This window comes from Artibeus jamaicensis, unplaced genomic scaffold, assembly GCF_021234435.1.
Source record: "Artibeus jamaicensis isolate MK-2021 breed Jamaican fruit bat unplaced genomic scaffold, CSHL_Jam_final scaffold_916, whole genome shotgun sequence".
NCBI classification, from domain to species: Eukaryota; Metazoa; Chordata; class Mammalia; order Chiroptera; family Phyllostomidae; genus Artibeus; species Artibeus jamaicensis.
This window is the reverse complement of record NW_026522059.1, coordinates 26191598-26209822: the sequence shown is the minus strand read 5'-3', so window position 1 is coordinate 26209822 and position 18225 is coordinate 26191598. Positions and strand designations below refer to the sequence as shown.

At 45.3% G+C, this 18225-nt stretch overlaps 1 protein-coding gene across 8 annotated transcripts in view; it reads right to left on the bottom strand.

Moving 5' to 3' along the window:
- The window catches only part of NCALD (neurocalcin delta), a 347766-nt gene that overhangs the window by 151980 nt on the left and 177561 nt on the right, over window positions 1–18225 (bottom strand). For all 8 annotated transcript variants that reach the window (XR_005080846.2, XM_053661077.1, XM_053661073.1 and 5 more), the window contains exon 3: window positions 5988–6036. The gene's annotated coding sequence lies outside the window, so the exon portion shown is untranslated. The remainder of the gene's footprint in view (window positions 1–5987; window positions 6037–18225) is intronic.

Below are 18225 nucleotides of genomic sequence, written 5' to 3'. Positions count from 1 at the left end.
CCTTGCTTGGATCTATAATCCTTCCAAGCTCTACATATTATTATTCATGGCACTCTTGTCCTATATATTTACTTTATTTGCCAAGAATGGCCCATACTTTAGCTCATTGAATTTTTATAGCATCTTTGGGATGGGTTTTGTTAACCTGGTGTTATAGATGAAGAAAACTTGCCTCAGAATGTTTTAGAAACTTGTACAAGGCCACGCAACTGATAAGCAAAAAACTGAGAGTGGTACCTAGGATGTGCGATAAGAGAAAGGCTCTTAAACAGTACACCAGTCTGCCTCCGCAGGCACATGCAGTCGACTCTCTGCTGGGTTGCTCGCACCATAGGAGCAGCGATCGACATCTGCATTCTTTTAACCATCCCCAGGCAAAGTGGACTTGTGGGCAAGCAGAGTAGGTGTCTACCTGTGTGGTGTGATTTCAGGGAGGCCGGACAAGGACGGGTTAAAAATGGCTCCACCGTTGCCTACCAGGGTGCCTAGAATTTCACCACTGGATGCACATTCCTTTGGACCTCCAAGTCTTTCTGGTTTTCAGGATTGCTTCCTGAGAATATGACTGGCCCAGGAGGGGTCATACTCAGCTGAACCTCAGTGCGGGTGGAGCCTTAGAGAATGAATCCCAGGAGACATGCCTACAAAGGAGCCCAGAACTCTGGGAATGGGCAGGTGGTCTTGAGAGTGGGGGAGGTTCTAAAAAGAGGGGAGGACGTTTTATTTGGTTCACCCCACCTCTGTGACCCCCAGCTTTGGGCAAGACGGATGGGAGGTAGGTACTTCTCTTGATTTGAGAAAACACTCTTTGGATCGAGTGTAAGAGTTGGAGGCATAAAGGAGGTGGCAGGGGCTCATCAAGTGCCAAGGATCATGAGCACTGTGAATCCCCAAGAGACAAAAAGACAGAATTCTTGACCTCAAAGAGCTTATAGTCCCTGTGAAGGAAAAAAAATTATCAATAGCAAACAATGGGTGAGTAAGAGAAGGCAGGAATAAAGCACAGAACACGTGTATGAGAGAAAACTCAGGAAAAGGAGAGCTCAGGGTGGGAGGAAGGAGGTAGTGTCCGCTTTCCCAGGGTCACAGGGCCCCAAGAACAGTACCACATAAAGAGATACAATGAATCAGCCGGTGAATGTCTGTCGTGCCAAGAGAAGACCCAGGTGGCCACGACCTAGTGCCAGCACGGCACTCCCAAGCAGGGAGATCTGATTTGGATTTCATCACCATGATGCAAAATAAGTAAATGCAGAATTTCAGTAACAGGCAAAAGCTCCAGATGGATATATTCAGACACATGGAAAATAAATCTCATGGAATCGTTAGGCAAATCTAAACCCTTCGACTCTTTCTGTGGGAAAGAGATCTGGTGACGACCACAGGCCATCGACCTTGAAAGGTTCCAAGACTTTCTGCTGGATTCCGCTCTGATAAAGAATCGCTTTATCCTGTGACCTTCCAGCAAAGGCTCTTCTTCTGGGCTTTCATTGAATACTCCCTTCCTTCATGGGCAGGAAAGGTTACTTCTGTTTTCTCTAACTTATGTTGTATTTTTTTAAAAGATCCCTTTATTTAATTCTTACAAAGAAAACAACTGTAAGAAAGAAAGGAAGCAAGCAAGCAAGTTTTGACCTTTATTTGCTAAATGAGATGTTTTACCAACAGCTATAGGTGATTATGTTCTCACTACTCTGAACAAGTACCCTTTGTACCCACTGGCATAAGAGAAACAAATGACTACAGCTCAAGGCTTAGTCTTGAGTGAGCAGAGAAAGAAATATATATAATATTATATAATATGCAAGAAGAGACCTGAAAAAGGTGAAGGACGAGGAAGGAGGGTACACAAGAACTCCTTCCTTTTTTCATTGAATCACTGCAGCATGTATAGCCTCTTAATTTCAACTTGGCTGCTAATGAGCTTCGTTTCCACAACTGGCCCGTTCTCCTCAAGGTGGCTGCATATCTGAGACAGCAATGGCAAAGGTCTGTGGTTGGCAGTCACCGCCATTGAGATGCGCGATACACTGGTCGCACTATCTAGACCGACAGCTGAGCGCAGGCTCTCGGACAAAGAATGCCTGTGCTCCACTTCCAGATGCACTCGGCGGCTTGGTTAGTGCAGCTCCAGTGCCCGAAAGGTAGCGGTTCTGGGACATTTCGGTGTTCTAAGAACAATCAGAAAAAAAATAACTCTTTGAATTCACGGAAATCTGCGTGGTGATTACAATACTGGACCAAAACGCCAATCCCAGTATTTCTGTATTCAGAATCCACAAAAAGAAATGGGTGAAAGTGAGCATTTAATATATTTTAAATAGAGAGATTCATCATCATCATGTAAAATGCAAAAAAATACAACCCAAATATTATCACCCTATTAATAATTATTAGAATTTTAAAACCTAAGTATTAAAAAAGGAAACATTCTCAAAAATGAAAAAACACTCAGTCACGAGCCCTGGCAAGTGCGGCTCAGTTGGTTGGGGGGTCATCCCGTGACTGAACGGTCGTGGGTTCGGTTCCCAGTCAGGGCACAGGCCTACGGTGCCCATTTGATCCCAGGCCGGGAGTGCACAGGAGGCAACCAATACGTTTCTCTCTCACGTCAGTGTTTCTCTCTGTCCCTCACTCCCTTCCTCTCTTGCTAAAAGCAAGGAAAATGTGTCCTCAGGTGAGGATTTAAGAAAAAATTATGTTATGAAAAGATAAAATAAAACTGTTTTATTTAAAATTGTATGAGGAAGCTTCTTAAAGTGTATAAATGTTATTGCCATTGAATTGAGAATATATTTTGGTGCAAATTTCTTCACTGCTAAAAAAAACAAAAATGAAACACTAGTCAGGACAGTGCTGATGTCTTAATGCTCTCTCGCCAAATATTTTTCCAACTTCTTCATCTTCAAATATTCAGAACTCATATTGGATAACTTTGAGGAGGAATATTTTATATATAATTTTTGTTGGGGAAGGGGGAGGAGAGAGGGGCAGGGATGAAATAAATTTATTTGCCTCGAGCCTCAGTTTGCCTGAAAGCAAGAAGCAAGCATTTTCCATCTGCCTTCCTCGTCTTCAGTTTGCTCATTCATGGTGGCCATTCCAGTGCCCCACTGCCTGTGTCGGCTTCGAAACCTCTCCCATTACAGCCGCAGGCCCTTAATGACCCTTAGTCAGTCACACCCTGACACAATCTCTCACATAATACCGTCCCCAGGAGAGCAGGCACAATCCTGACTTGTCTCTACCGAATAGAATACAGCAACGCCGAAAGGACAGTGGGTCCCTGAACAGGTCACCTGTGGAAGAGCCCATCTTAGCAGGATGGGTAAGAGATTCCCCTGCAGGACTGCAGCTGCCACGTTGTCACAGGGCCTGCAAGAAGCAAGTGGCCACATGGAAAGAAATGTGCACAGCACCTAGCAGATGAGACCTCCCCGGGTGACATCCAGCAAGAAAACAGGGGATCTCAGTCCTACAACCTCACCTGAATTCTGCCAACAACCATATGTTCTTAGAAGGGGGGGAAAAACACACACACACAATAAAACCCAAAATTCAGAAAGAAACACAGCCCAGTCGAAATTTTGATGGCATCTTTGTGAGACCCTAAGTAGAGGATCCATCTAAAGCTGCACCCAGATTCCTGGTCCATAGAAACTGTGGGGTGATATTTCATTACACATTGTTTAAGACCACTCATTCATTGGTGCTCATTTGTAATGCTGCAATCTACAACTAATGCACACGCCATCCTCCACTTTGAACTCCAATAACAAGTATTCTTGCAAAAAGAATACTTGTGTTGCCAGTTGTTATATTCTTCTTCCTTGTGAGGACTGCAGAAATATCACAGATTGCTTTACAGATATGGACACCTTGATCCAAATCAAAACTTTTAATGCAGAATATAATTCTCCAGGTATGAGTCTCAAGCCATAAATGAGTTCAACAATTTTCAAAATACTATTATTTCACAGGTACTTGAAAATTGGAGAGTGTACCTCCAAACCAGTTTTTAAAAAGTGTGCACTTCATTGTTTTTAAATAAACTTATGCTTTGCAAAGGCAGTGTACCATTCCTGTATATTCCACACCCAGTTTCCGCTATGAATAACATCTTACATTAGCATGATACATTTTTCACAGATAATGAACCAGTACCGCTATCTTATTATCAACTCGACTCCATACTTGATTCATATTTCCTTATTTTTTACCTAACGCCTTTTTCCTGTTCCAGGGTCTCGTCCAGGACACCACACCTTAGGCTTCACTTGGTTGTCACAGTTTCTCAGACTTCCTTTGATTTTGGATGACTGGGGGAGGTTTGAGGACCACAGGCCAGGCCTGATTTATAGGCTGTCCTTCTATTAGAATTTGTCTTATGTTTCTCTCTTCATTAGACCACGGTCATGCATTGCAGAGAGAAAGGCCACAGAGGCAAAGTGCCATTGTCATCACGTCATATGACGCACACCTGCTATCAACACCACACTGCACTGCGGATGCCACCCTGGGTCACCGGATTTGAGGTAGTGCCTGTCAGCTAGCCTACGGTTAGGTACTCTTTTATTCCTCGCTTTCTATTCTGTACTCTTTGAAAAAGAGTTATAATGTGCAGCCCCCATTGGGAGTTATGCTTTCTATCCTAAAAACCAGAGTATTCCACATGCATTATTTGGAATTCTGCATGGGACAGTTCTCTAGACTCCTCAACTACGTATCCAATCATTTACTTGTATCAGTATAGATACTTATAGTATACTTTGGGTTATATTCCGATACTAATTTATTTATTTCATTGCTCAAATTATTCCAGCTTCGGCCACTGGGGGTGCTTTCTATCCTTTTGACCCCTATTGCATGGCACTCACCAGTGTGAATAGGCTATTGTGATTTTTTCCTTTAGCACTTCCTTACTTTCTGGCACTATACAAAATACTCCAGGCTCATTTCACACATTTCTTGCCACGGTCTTAAATCAGCCATTTCTCCAAAGATCTCTGGTTCTTTTTATTCAGAAACAGTCATTGGAAGCCAAGACTTGGGTGGTAGGTTGTGTTTATTGTTACTGAAGTGTCTTTGCTTCTAGGCCAAACCAGTTTTCCAGTCTCTTAGTATGGGACCTTGGAGTGTCCCTATATGCTTAATTTATTTCAACTTATTAGTAGCCCCATTTTCTAGACAGAAACACAGAGGCCCTGCGAGGTTTGGGCACGGGCTCAAAATCATGCAGCTGGTAAACGGAAGGGCCAGGATGGATGCCAAGCATCTCCAGATTGGGGGCACTAACCACTGTACCACATGGCCTCACAGTGGTGAGGACCTTGCAAAGCATAAAATTGATGGATTAATTAATCTACCTACTCATTCTCTAACTACTATCTATTATGTGCTCATTGGGTGCCAAACTCTCTGCTAGATATTAATTACTGCTCAATGCAATTTAAGATATTTCTTGGGCCGTGTCTCATTTAAGATAAAGGAGGAAGCTGTCGTAATGGGCTCTTGAGATGTGTTGTAAGCTGCCTGGGATGCAGCTGGCGTCCACATGGTGACAGAGGATGACTAGAATTAGTGGGGCGATCACACTGTGAGGTGTAAAAATGTCCAATCACTATATCATACACCTGAAATGAACCTAACCAACATAAGATCGTATACTAACTATACTAAAATAAAAAATAAATTAATGAAATTAAAAATAAAAACTATTCCACTTTGTGGCTGCGAATATACTTTATTATGCTACAGGGTGGTGGGTAGTGCCTTATTTATTTTATTTATTTCCATTCTATCATTATCATTTCCACAAATTTTAAAGAGGGCCTTTAATATCTTTTTCTATCTAAGAAACTCACATTCATTGTGCTACTATTCACTGATAAAATATTTGAATGAAATTCTCTCTTGTGAAAACCACTGAACAAAACTGCAATTTCCATGTACAGTTGATTGAAAGAAAAATTAAAATGTACACTTACTTTTGACTGTCACCAGTGAGTCGTTCTAAGAGATGGAAGTTGAGATGATCTAAAAGAAAACAGACAAAATAACCCTGCTGAATGCAAATATACTAATGGACTGTTTCCAAGGTCGTCATCCCACCTGTTTTAGTGGCTGTAGTGTCGATAGCACCTTTGGGAAAGGTGGGGTAGAGGTGGGGCTCTGCAGAAAGGACTTAAGAAGGAAGACTTCTTTTGATATTTACAAAACTCATCTACTATATTTATTGACTTCTTGTTGGCATTTATAAACTCCTTGGAATAGGATACAGATTCAAGGAAAGGGTCACTCAAGAACATGGGCCTTCATATGTCGGCTCAGAGCAAGTACCAAGTGAGCTGCCTTCAACACAAACCAAAGCTCAGGGACACTCCAAAAGAGAATTAGACACAGTGCTCTGGTGCACAGTGCTATAGTGCAACGACAAGAAATCACAGTAACATAGGTCAATGAATGGAAACAGTGCATTGGTTTGATTCATAGGTCAGAAGAAAGGGATGATCAAAGGGGTGGGCCTGTGAGAAGCCTCCCCCTGCGGCTGACTGAGCAGGCTTCCAGGACGGGGTGTGATCTCTTCAACTGCATGGTCGGTGCGTGTGGCAAGGAGGATGGTCTCTCAGATTCTGTTTCTGGCATTCATAACCTCTCTTTGAGTAAAGGGCATTTTGGAGCCTCTGGGAGTGCCAGTCTAGACAATCTAATTAGTTTATCCAGGACAGTTTTGAAACCATCACCGGGGTCAAAGCCCTCTTGGAAAAATTGTCTAAAAAAAAAAAAATCTCAGCTCACATCATTGAATGCTTGAATTCTTAAATATTAGAGTGTCATTTTTACTAGGAAGAAAATACCAAGAAATGCACAATTATTTAGGTTTTTTAATATCCTCTTTTTTTTATTAACAAAAGCCAATGGTAACAACTCAAGAAGAAAAGGTGTTTCACCTGACATGTCAGAAAAAAATGCAACCTTCTTCCAATTTGTGGGTATTTAACAATGTACCAGTCATTGCAAAATGCATCTCAGTCAACGCACCAAGGATTCAGTCTTCTACACATTTGACAGAGAACTGAACCCCGTTACAGCAGAACTTGCAGCTTGACCAAAAGTTAAGAAATTCTTCCCTTTGCACATAGACTAGAAGCAATATGTTTCAATAATAAGAAGCTCAGGCAAGTTATTTAACCTCTGGGTGTTCTACACATGAGTTAGGATTGTGTTTTTAGTCATATAAGAAATATAAGAAATTCAGCAATATAAGAATTCTAGTCTAAGATGTATTCCTATCTTTTCTTACTCATAATAGCCTGTACATTTTAATAATATAGCTATTTAGAAGAGATTGTGGCTTAATGAAATGTAATCTTTCTAAGCACAATTTTTTAGCTGAAAAAAAAGATTTTTGTATTTTACTCTATCTCATAGCTATTTTGTTGACATGCAAACATCTTACAACTTGAAAAGTGATATTTTAGGTTTTTTCCTTATTAGTATATAGAATCAAGTCAAAGTGAATTCCAAGTACTTTGCATTTTGAAGTGTATACAGTTAGCTCATTTTCAGACTTTCAGATTTCACTGGGGAGAAAAAACAAGCAAGTAGGTGCTTGGTTGCAGCAGCAAGTTGAATACATGAGCAATGACTAGAGCTGACCAGACACAGGACTCCAAAGGCTTTCTCTGAGTGGACATCTGAATGGACATCTGAATGGTATCTCAGTGGACAGGCCATTGAAGACCAAGCTTGTTAAACGGCATCTCGGTCGGGCTTGTGAGGCCAGGGGAGAAGGACATCACACAAGAGGGACTAAAGCTCTGTCTGCTCTCTGTGCCATTGGGCAGGTGTCACTGATCTGCTCACAGGGGAACATTGAAGCACAACCTTTCTTGCCTATTTTTTCTCAGAGATTGATAATGAAACGATGAGGTGGAGTGGGAGGGGCATGGCATGTAGAAATGCAGGTATCAATAATGGACATTGTATAGGCTGTTCTCTGTACAGGGTGGGCAAAAGTAGGTTTACAGTGGTGAGTATGTGAAACACAGTTCATTCTTCCATTACTATTTATTAATTATTGCATTATTTATTTGTACAATTGTAAACCTACTTTTCCCCAGCCTATAGTATAGCTGCTTGTCTTGAAACATATACATAAGAGAATTTTTGAAGGTTTTGTATGTATCTCAACAGTTTAAACAATCATTTCAGGGGGACAGGGGATAGGGTAGAAAGAACACAGGGGTGAAGGTGAGGAACTCTGGGTCTAATCCAAGCCCAGCCAGCAGGTGGCAGCGGCCTGACTCTGGAGCAGTCGCCATCACTTATCACAGGCACAGACAGGGTGGGTCATAGTCCTCACACCCCTTTCGGACCTCCATTTCAAGTTGACCTTGACTTTTCCTTAACAATCTTTCTCGGGAAGTTTATGACTTCTGAACAAGTAAATAAACACAGCGGGCAGATTAGCTTTTTCAGAAGCCTAAAGTGAATTCTTTTTAAATGGTGGCGGTGCTTAAAATTGTTACTATAAATTATTTTGGTTGTTTGCATGTACAAATTTCAGGGTTTATGATAAGAAAGTCTGAAAAAACTTGGATAGACACCGCTTGGGAAAGTTTTAAATGTTATATGAAGATACCGCATAACTAGCAGCAGCACTTGACCACCGTCCCTAACTGCCATCAGTCGGCCGCACCACCCATTCAGGCTCACGGGCAAGGAAGTGGTTTCCACTCTCAGTGCTGGTATCTATTATTGGGCCCAAACATGGCATTTTCACTGAGCAAGTACTTGTAACTAGTACTCTACGGTCCTTTACATTTCATTGTAATTTGATGTAATAAGTCTGGCAATTTGAATATCAGAGAAAATCCAACCCTAACTTCCCTCAGGAAGTGGGAAAGTCTTAGTATTTGTTCATCTGGGGAAAAAATGTCCCATGCTCCAAAACACAATGAAACTGGGAACAGATGGTATCCATCCTCCCGGGGCACTTAGCATAAGCTAAACAAACTCACGACACAGCTGACCGTTTGTGAGCACCGGCCACCGCGGGGCACCCCAAGAGCCGCAGCTCTGTGCTGAGGGTGGTCCCCTCACTGGTCCTGAGGGAAAGTCACGGCTGAAGCTGGGGCAGAGGCCAGGTGTAAGTGCTGCGCCATCAACACGGCTCTAATTCACACACATGTTTAATAAAAACAACCAAAAGCATTCCATTGTCCTGGTTTCTGCTTTCCAACTCAGTACCTGAGTGAGGATTAACCTATTTCTCTCCTCGTCAGCCAACAGGGGCATTGAGTGTGGAGGGAGCAGGTTTAGGAGACTTCCCCACTTCTCTTCAGGAGCCACTGCCCTTGCCCCTGTTGCTCAGAGCACAGCCTCCTGGGCTGGGCCATCCTTGGGCTTCCTTCAGAAGCTGCCACACATTCTGTCACCATGCTTCTGTGACTCAGGCTGTGAGGGGTGCATATTTTCCTCACTTCTTTCTCAGAGCTGGTCTTAAATGCAGAAAGTATGTTATGACAGAGTAAAAACAATAACTCAGAGAAACCGACTGGATCCCAGGGAAGAGAAATTGGCTAAATAGGAGTTAAATGTCTTACTTCGCCACTGGTCAGTCAACAACATTAACAGAGAGCCTACAAGGGCAGAGCCTACGTGGAATTCTCCCCTCTGTCCAGGCCACCCGCAGGGTCCCGCGTGGGAGAATGGCTGCCTGGCTCAGAAGAAGCCAAGGACAGTCACCCAACAGCCATGTCATAAGGGGTGTGTTTACTCATTCACTGAACACGCATTTCCTCAGCATCCACCGTGAGGCAGGGGTGAGGACAAGCAACGAATGGCATGAGTCCCCTTTCAGGTGCTCACTCTTGGAGGGAGGGCAGGAGGGAGGCAGCCAGTCATTATGCCAGACAAGTCAACGAAGTGATCGAAAGTGAACGGCTGACTCAGGGATGTAAGGAACAGCGCAGGGAATGCAGTCAATAATACTGCAATAACTGTATAACAGACGGTTCCTAGACTTACTGTGATGGTCACTCGGGTAACGTGTGTACATGTTAAAACACTATGTTACACACCCGAACCCAATATAATACTGCATTTCAACTATAATTAAAAATAGATTTTCAAAGCACGTGAACAGAATCATAGACTCAGGTAAACATGAATACCCTATATAAGCACTCCTCACTCTTTTTTCCCTGTCTTATGGTTTTCCTCATCAGCGCTCGGTCATTAGCACTATTGCCAATGGACACCATGTATTCGTTTGTGAATGTGTGGTTGCCTATCCCACCCCGTAGGAAGTAAGTGCTTAAAGACACGGGGCTTCTCTGGCTCACTGGGGCAAACCAGCCTCCAGAACAGAACACCACACCTATTAACTGCTCAATAAATACTTGTTGACTAAATCAGTGTATGAGTCCATAAACACTACAGAATTCATTTAAAAAATGGAGTGATCATCTAGAAAGATGGGAGGGAATGATGTTGGGTTATTACAAAAGGCAGTTAAATTTTGACAAAGGAGAAGCTGAAAAGTCCGTTGAGAGTGATTTGCTGGCAGGACCTCAGGAATATCTGGCATTAGGTCTGCGGCCCCCAGGTAGTTTCGTCTGCTTAGCATCCTGTACTCAAAGCCATGCTCCCTGTGGCTTTGGAGGGGCAGCCACCCCCAGACATAAGCTGCCTCAACCACAGGGCCCAAACCCAGGCCAGGCCGCTGGTTCCTCTCCGGGCATTTAAACCCCAAGCCACTGTGCTCTCGCAGTGGCCTGCCCCTCAGAAAGATGGGTCACACGTTCTTGCTTCTGAGACCCCAGCTGTCCTGGTTCCCATTCTCCCCAAGTCCCTTCTGGTCAGCTCTTCCCTCGTTTGTAAAACTATTAATATCCCTCCAACAAAGCTCTCTAGGACCACAGGGGCTGATTAAAAGATGAATGTGGTTTGGAAGGACTCCCAATAAAGCATTTTCACTGGATACCAAGTGGGGGCGGGTACTGAGCTAAGCTCTTCAGAGGAGTTGCCCACTTTCATCACCAGAACCATCTCTGTGAGTGCCTGCTCACCCCAGGCCGACAGAAGGTGACCAGCATGTCCAGAGCTTCCATCCCACCAGTGGCAGAGCCACCCTCTGGGTCCGAAGACCTGAGTCTTGACAACTTCTCCCCATTGTCCTGCTGGCAAACACCATTTCCAGGGTGTGGCCAGGGAATAACTGGCGTCATGACCGGGTCAGGTACGGTTGTGGGGAGGGATGCGGAGGTTGGGTGCCTAGGGAACAGGAGAGTTAAGGGCAGCAGCACCGGTTTCCACGGTCATGATCCAGCTGCTCTTCTCACATTTCAAAATGTGTTATGGATTCTGCTTTTTGTCTTTGCCATGCAGGGAAATTACAACGGTCGCTTTCCCACCGAGAACTGCTGAAACCAGCACCGCCCCGAACAGGTGGCCCTAAAGCTTCTGTTCACACGACAGATACTGGCCCTGTTCTCCCCTCCAGACTCCTCGTTCAGTCTCAGGACGGCTGGTTCACCCTCGTCACCCACCAAGGGCCAGACCCCCGGCAGCTTATTTACCCACCAGCATTGGTCCTCGCCCTGCCCTCCTCTGTCACCCACCCAAGCTCCTCCTCCCACCTCATTTATCTTTTCACCAATTTATTTGTTATCGGTTATTCAGAAAATATGTGAGGGCCCAAATGTGCCAGGCTCTGGGCTCGACACAAGGAGCGCCCTGCAGATCAGACCAGCAAAGTCCCTGCCTCACGGAGCATTGGGTCCAGAGTGGGGACAGACGCAACACAGGGAACATACGCATCGAGGTAACAAGGGTGCCTTGTTGTGAGTGTGACGGCAGAAAAGCTGCATCCAAGATGCAGCCTGACTGAGAAGGATCTCTGCAAAAGGACTCTGAGGAAGTGTCTTCTAAGCTGAGACGTGAAAGGTGAGAAGGAGCCAACCTGGCCAAAGGTTCGAGGAGAACAGTGGAAGCAGAGGAAAGACCCGCAGGAGGGCGGGGAGACAGGAAAGGACCGTAGCAGGGAGTGCAGAGGAGAGCAGTGGGGACGAGCTGAGTGGGGCGGGCAGGGCTCGGTGGGAGTCTGGATTTTATTCTGAGTGCAGCCTGCTTTCCTATTACTCCCATAAGAAAACATCAAAGAAAATGAACTTAAAAAAAAACAAGGAGGAAAATATTTTCACCCATATTTTTATGTCTACCGAATGCTGAAGCGGCTGACAGTGCTCTACGCTTGCAAGACTGGAAACCTGTCTGTCAAGGCTGCAGTGCTAATGACAAGCCAGGAATCCACTGAAAAATGATCTTGCAAAAAGCCTCACACGCAACTTCCATTTTTTGCATCCTTAACAGAAACCAATTTAAAAATGGACCATCTCTCCAAGATATGATGATGGGGAGATGAGGACCCTCAGGAGGTACCTGAGGGAGATGGATGGAGCTCAGAGACCCCACAGCAAGTCGGGCTCGCCTGACCCCAGAACTTGGGCCCAGCCGTGAGGCGCACTGTTCCTGACCCCCATCTGTTTAATAAAACCCCATCCGGTTTGGTGGACAGTCCCGAAGGATGGCGCAGGTCAGAGGAGCAGGCCTCCTGGACCACAGAGACCCTTTAAAAATTAAAGCTTTAAAATATGTGCCCCCATGGATGAGAACTTTTCAAATGTTCTGCCCTTGGTGCACCAAAGTCCGTGTTAAGCGTTACAAACACGAGTGATTCCGTGAGGCCGCCCTCGGGCACTTGGAAGCACAAGTATCTGTTTGCTCCTACAGGACACGGACCAGGCTCAGCACAGTGTGTGATTTCTGTTTGAGTTTTCTGTGTTTTCTTCTAGTTCTACCCCATTATTCACTGTTGGGACTTCATTTCTTATCATTTTCAGTGTGGTTGCCCCATGAAACTTTGCCCTGAATATTAGTTTGCTAGTTGTCATTTATTGGGATTAAGAAGTGGGACAAGTTAGTGCTGGCATTCTCAGTATAAGAAGAGTAAGGAGGAGCTAACTGAGAAATGTTAAATCCGACGACACAGCGCTGCAGAGCACCTGACCTGGGAGGCGGGAGTGCGGGGCGTGCAGACGGAAGTCTGGGGGAAAGGCTGGAATGGCGAGTGGACGCAGGGCCAGTCGTTACCCAGAAGGGCCTTCCAGTGGAGAGACCGGAACTCAGAATATGCTCTCGTGTGGGAACAGCACTTAACGTGGCAGCTGGGTTGTCCGACCAGACGATAAAACTTTATTTAATCCACCACATATGTGAAAAGTTCTCTCCATGATTGTATGAGAAAGTGAAATAGGAGCCAGAATTCAAAAGCCCATGGAAATATTGTAAAGCCCTAGCCACTAAAAGAAGAGAAAGAAGAGTAAGTGGAGGGGAGGGAGGAGGGGGAGGGAGGGAGGAAGGAAGGAAGGAAGGAAGGAAGGAAGGAAGGAAGGAAGGAAGGAAGGAAGGAAGGAAGGAAGGAAGGAAGGAAAGCTTTCTCTGGGGATGGAAGGGCAATTGCAGGTTTATAGTGTCTGAGCTTATAACAATTAGAGGCGCCTTTTAAAAAGTACAAATTATAAATACAAAATTAAATGGAAATGTGACTATTTTTAGGATGATAAAAGTAATTATAGAAATTAAATATTTTTAATTGAAAAATTGCTTAGCATAATAACATCTTATTAACTACCAGATACATGTATACCTGGAAATGACTATAAATAAAATAAATCTATCTTATGAAACCCAAACAAAAATGTGTCCCCAACTCACCTCCCCCTGAGACTGGTCCCCAAAATACCTCTGGCTACTCCGCTGCCTCCCCTGCTCTAGGCTGGTAGGGCTGTGGTGGAAGCCCACAGCTCCCTTGAACTGAGTCAGAAACTCTACCAGAGAATCACCAGGGAAGAGAGTGGGGCAGCAGCCGCAGAAGTCAGAAATAGTGCTGTGTTGTATGAAAGGAGAGAAGGTTAGATAGAAATAGTGCTCTTAACCAATTGTAGTCAAAATCTTTTTCTTTTGAGAAATGTACGGCCATGCGGGCCTAATGCTAGGGTGCCTTAAGCATCCAAGTTCTCAGTGGACCTGGCCTGTGCCTTCCCCCTTCCAAGTCTGTCCTGTCCTCACGGTCAGAGCCCTCTTCCTCCCACATCACCCTAACAGGAAGCAGAAGAGGGTCCGGGCTCCTCATCTAGTAAGTCAGGAGAACTCCGGTCTCCTGATCCGGGCCCATCAAAATGTGCTGCCTTTCCCAGGGACACAGAGAAGCTGTGCAGCAGGATGAATGGGCAGCACTGGTGCTGCTGCAGCTGTACGGAGCCGTGGCTCTGCATCATCTCCTTCAGGCAGCAGTCAAAATAGTGGAGTCCAGATCACCCTCCAGTCCGTCAGTGTGTGTGTGTGTGTGTGTGTGTGTGTGTTGGTGGAGGGGTGGGGATGCTCTGGAGCCAGTACATCAAGTACCTGGGCCATGACTCTGACTTTTTCTGTCCCAGGGCAGTGGTGACATTGCTGTCTTGTAGCCCTTACTTGCTTCTACTGAAAACCTTGTACAGCTCATTTGAGGGAGTGGGGGAAGGTTCCCCAGTGACTTTGCCTTCTGAACTAGAAGCTCCTTATTAGTGTCCTGTAATCAGGAGAAGAAGGCTGTGTCCCAGCTCCGCCGTTCCTGTCACTGCTGAGCCTGAGGCCAGCCTGCACTGCACCCTGGACCATTCCACCCACTTCATGGGCCCCGGGGTAAGCCAGCCTATAGCAGATTAAATACCAATTATCTCTATTCCAAGGATCAGTGACCCAGAGAATGTTCACCCCAAGGCAAAAAGGCCATTTGCTGCCGAAGAGCAACTTGAACTTTACATAAGAACCCGATGGGATGACCCGGAGCAACTCACTTATCTTTGGTCTGGGAAACCAATGGAGAGGCCTCCAGTGATGAGTCCGAGCCTGTGCTCTAAGCTGGCGGGGCTGTGGCGGAAGCCAGCAAGGTGCCCTGAACAGCGCAGTGTGCACCTGAAGTCAGAAACCCTACCAGGGAATTGTCAGAGAGGGGCAGCAGGAAGAAATCTGGAGTGAAACGCGTGCTCGACTGTACGTCCTGAGCTGCGAACTAGTCACAGACATGATTTAGCAAGAAATACGAACATCTGTGACTTAATCTAGTAACAGATGCCTTGAGTGACAGTGAATAACCCCTTCCTATTCCTTCTTTCTTTCTTTCTCTCAGCTGTCTTTTCATTTGCCTTTTGTACACCCACCACTGTCATTCGTGAGTACCATGTGAGCACTTCACGTACAGTCCCTCTCCTACCTCACATGAGGGTCCCAAAAAGGAGAAATTCTTGTTCTTATTTTACACTTGAACAAACAGAGGCTCGGGGAAGTGACAGCTGCATAAATGGAGTACGACCCCACATCTGGTTCACTCCCAGCTCGGTCGGTTTCCACTGGAAGCACTGGCGCCTTTCTCCTGATGAACAGATGGCCATCAGAGGATCCTCAGTACACACTGCGCGTCACTTGAGAAGAGACTTTTCCGCAAGTCTTGCCCTTGGCACCTGCACCACATCCTGCCACCCCTGCAGTCTTGGCCCCATGGGATCTTCCTGAGATGGCTGAGTGCAAACCATCCTCTATCAGCACCAGCGTGGAAAGTGGGAAGAGGACGGGGGAAGGGGCTGTGTCCCTCTGCAGCCAGGACATCAAATGCCTTGGTCACTACTTCAACTTTTTATAGTCAAAGGGGGAGTGCAGAGGAGGGGAGAGGGAGTACGGACGTCTATGGGGCTGGCAGTGCCTGGTCAGCGGGGCTCCCGGGGGTCCTCCAACTCTGCCTCTAGGCCTCTCTCTCCAACGTGGCAGGGCCTGGAGTCCACAGGTGCAGCCAGGAAGGAGGGGGGATGGTCCTCAGCCCCGGAAGAGTGGAAGCTGACAATAAAATGCCCTGCCACCTCCAAGACACAAGTCTGAGAGACATCGGAAAGTAAACATAAACACGTCCCCAACTGCTTACCCAAATCCCTGCTTCAACATTGCTTCTGGGGAGGAACCAAATAAAAGACACCTTCCAATGCCCTTTGATTCCATTCGCCCTGTTAGTAGCCCTTCTGCTTCAGTGGACATGTGTTTTATATGGCTGTCAAGCTCCTCAAATGAAGGACTTTCTCCCCATTTTTTAAATTAACCAGTTATTTCCCTTAACCATGGCTCCCTTTAAAGAAAAGGATACATGAGGGGGAAAAAAGCAAGCTATAAGTAACTCTCTCTTCCTTTGCTGAGTCCTGAAGCCCGGTCTCAATGCCCCCATTAACAGGAGAGCTCATCGGAGCGGCTGACATGCACACCCTCTTGCTTTGTTAAGGCAGGGAGCAGACGCTGAGTCCACTGTAATAAAGTAAAACTTAAATGATGAAAATCTAAGAGTGAATTAATTAGAGAATATTATTTTGCTGTCAGATATTTAGGCATAAATCAGAGGCAGTTCATATAAATGACTTTAAGGTTTATCACTTTTACACACACAAAAAGCCTATCTAGAATTTTTTCCTTGGCATTATTAGTTTTCTGTTATCTAGAAGAAGCACAAATAGCAGCAGTTTTTCTTTCACAACACACACACACACATACACACACACACACCCCTTGACCCTCCCACAGATTAAAAATAAAAGATTCTGGGTTTCCTTCAACCACAAGCCTCATGTCCCCCTAACTAACCCGGAACTACTGTTGTGGGCAGACTAGTAGCCACTCAAGTGCAGCCACACCCTCATCCCCAGGACCTGGTAATGTTACCTTATATGGCAAGAGAGACATTGTCAATGTGATTAAGTTAAGGGTCTTGAGATGGAGAGATTGACCTGGATTATCCTGATGGGTCCTGTGTAATCACAAGGGTCCTTTAAGAGGGGGCAGGAGGGTGTTAAGGAGGTGGTGGAAGCAGAGACTGGAGTGATGACCCAGAAGCCAAGGAATGCAGGTGGCCTCTAGAAGCTGAAAATGGCAAGGAAATGGATTCTGCCCTGCAGCCTCCAGAAGGAACCAGCCCTGCTGACACTCCGACTTTGGCCAGTGGAGCTGATATTAGATACTTTGACCTGCAGACCTTTTAGAGAATAAATCTGTGTTGTTTTAAGTCTTTCAGTTTGTGGCATTTTGTTATAAAAGTCATAGAAAAACTGATACAACCACCTTCGCATCCGGCCAGTTATTTTCTGTGCTGACCTCACCAGCACCCCGCTTTGCTCCCCTTCCCCAGCCTGCACAGTACATGTAAATGAGGGACGTGGGGCTAGCTGCCTCCTCACCAGTCCTGAATGTCATGTCTTGGGTACTGGAGACATCAAGGCAACAGAAACTCTGTACAAGAGGACAAGAAGTGCTTGCAAGCTAAGGGTAGGATGTGCAGAAGCAATCCGCTTTCTGGAGCAGTACGGGCTCCAGAAAAGGATTCAGGAGTCATCAGCACATAGGTAATGGTTGAAATCAAACCGTAGCTAAACCACCTAAATACATGATAGTGGCTTTGACTGAGAACTAGGAAGTGGATCAAGGGGATTTAGTTTGCCAATGATAGGCATAGATCCATAGGTAGAGATCCATAAAAAGTTAACAAGGGTAAATGTGACCTAGAGTATAATTTTTAAAATTATTTCTTGAACTAAAACACAATTCTCAGCCTGATGATGAAAAGGATTATGTGTGAATCAAAGAAAACCAAGGCTCAAAGCAAGCTCATGAGTCCTGTATTAGGCACAAGGATACCAATAGTTCCAGTTCCTACCCTTAAGGAGGTCACAGATAATTTCATTATAATGTAATGCATGGTATGATAATGGTGGCAACAAGTGTACTCTGGGGGGACAGCTGATGGTTGGGGGACAGCTGGTGAAGTGTAAGGACTGAAGACAACCTTGCTGGAGGAAGTAATAACTAAAATGAGTTTTGAAGGTTGAGTAGGAGAGAAAAGAAAGGCAGGTATTCAAGGCCAAGGAAATAGCGCAGTCGCAGGAGTGTTTAAATGAATAGGGTGGATGAGTTCCTGTGAAAGATTATGCATCTGAGAAAAAGAGAGGAGCAAAAACAGAGCTCCGGAGAGGAGTAAGGGTTAAAGGGAAGGCAAGGGGAAAAAAATGCCTACAATCAGTCCAAAAAGGAAACCAGGAACAGAGGGGAGGTCTAGAGAAATTGGCATCATGGCACCGATGATGGCAGAGA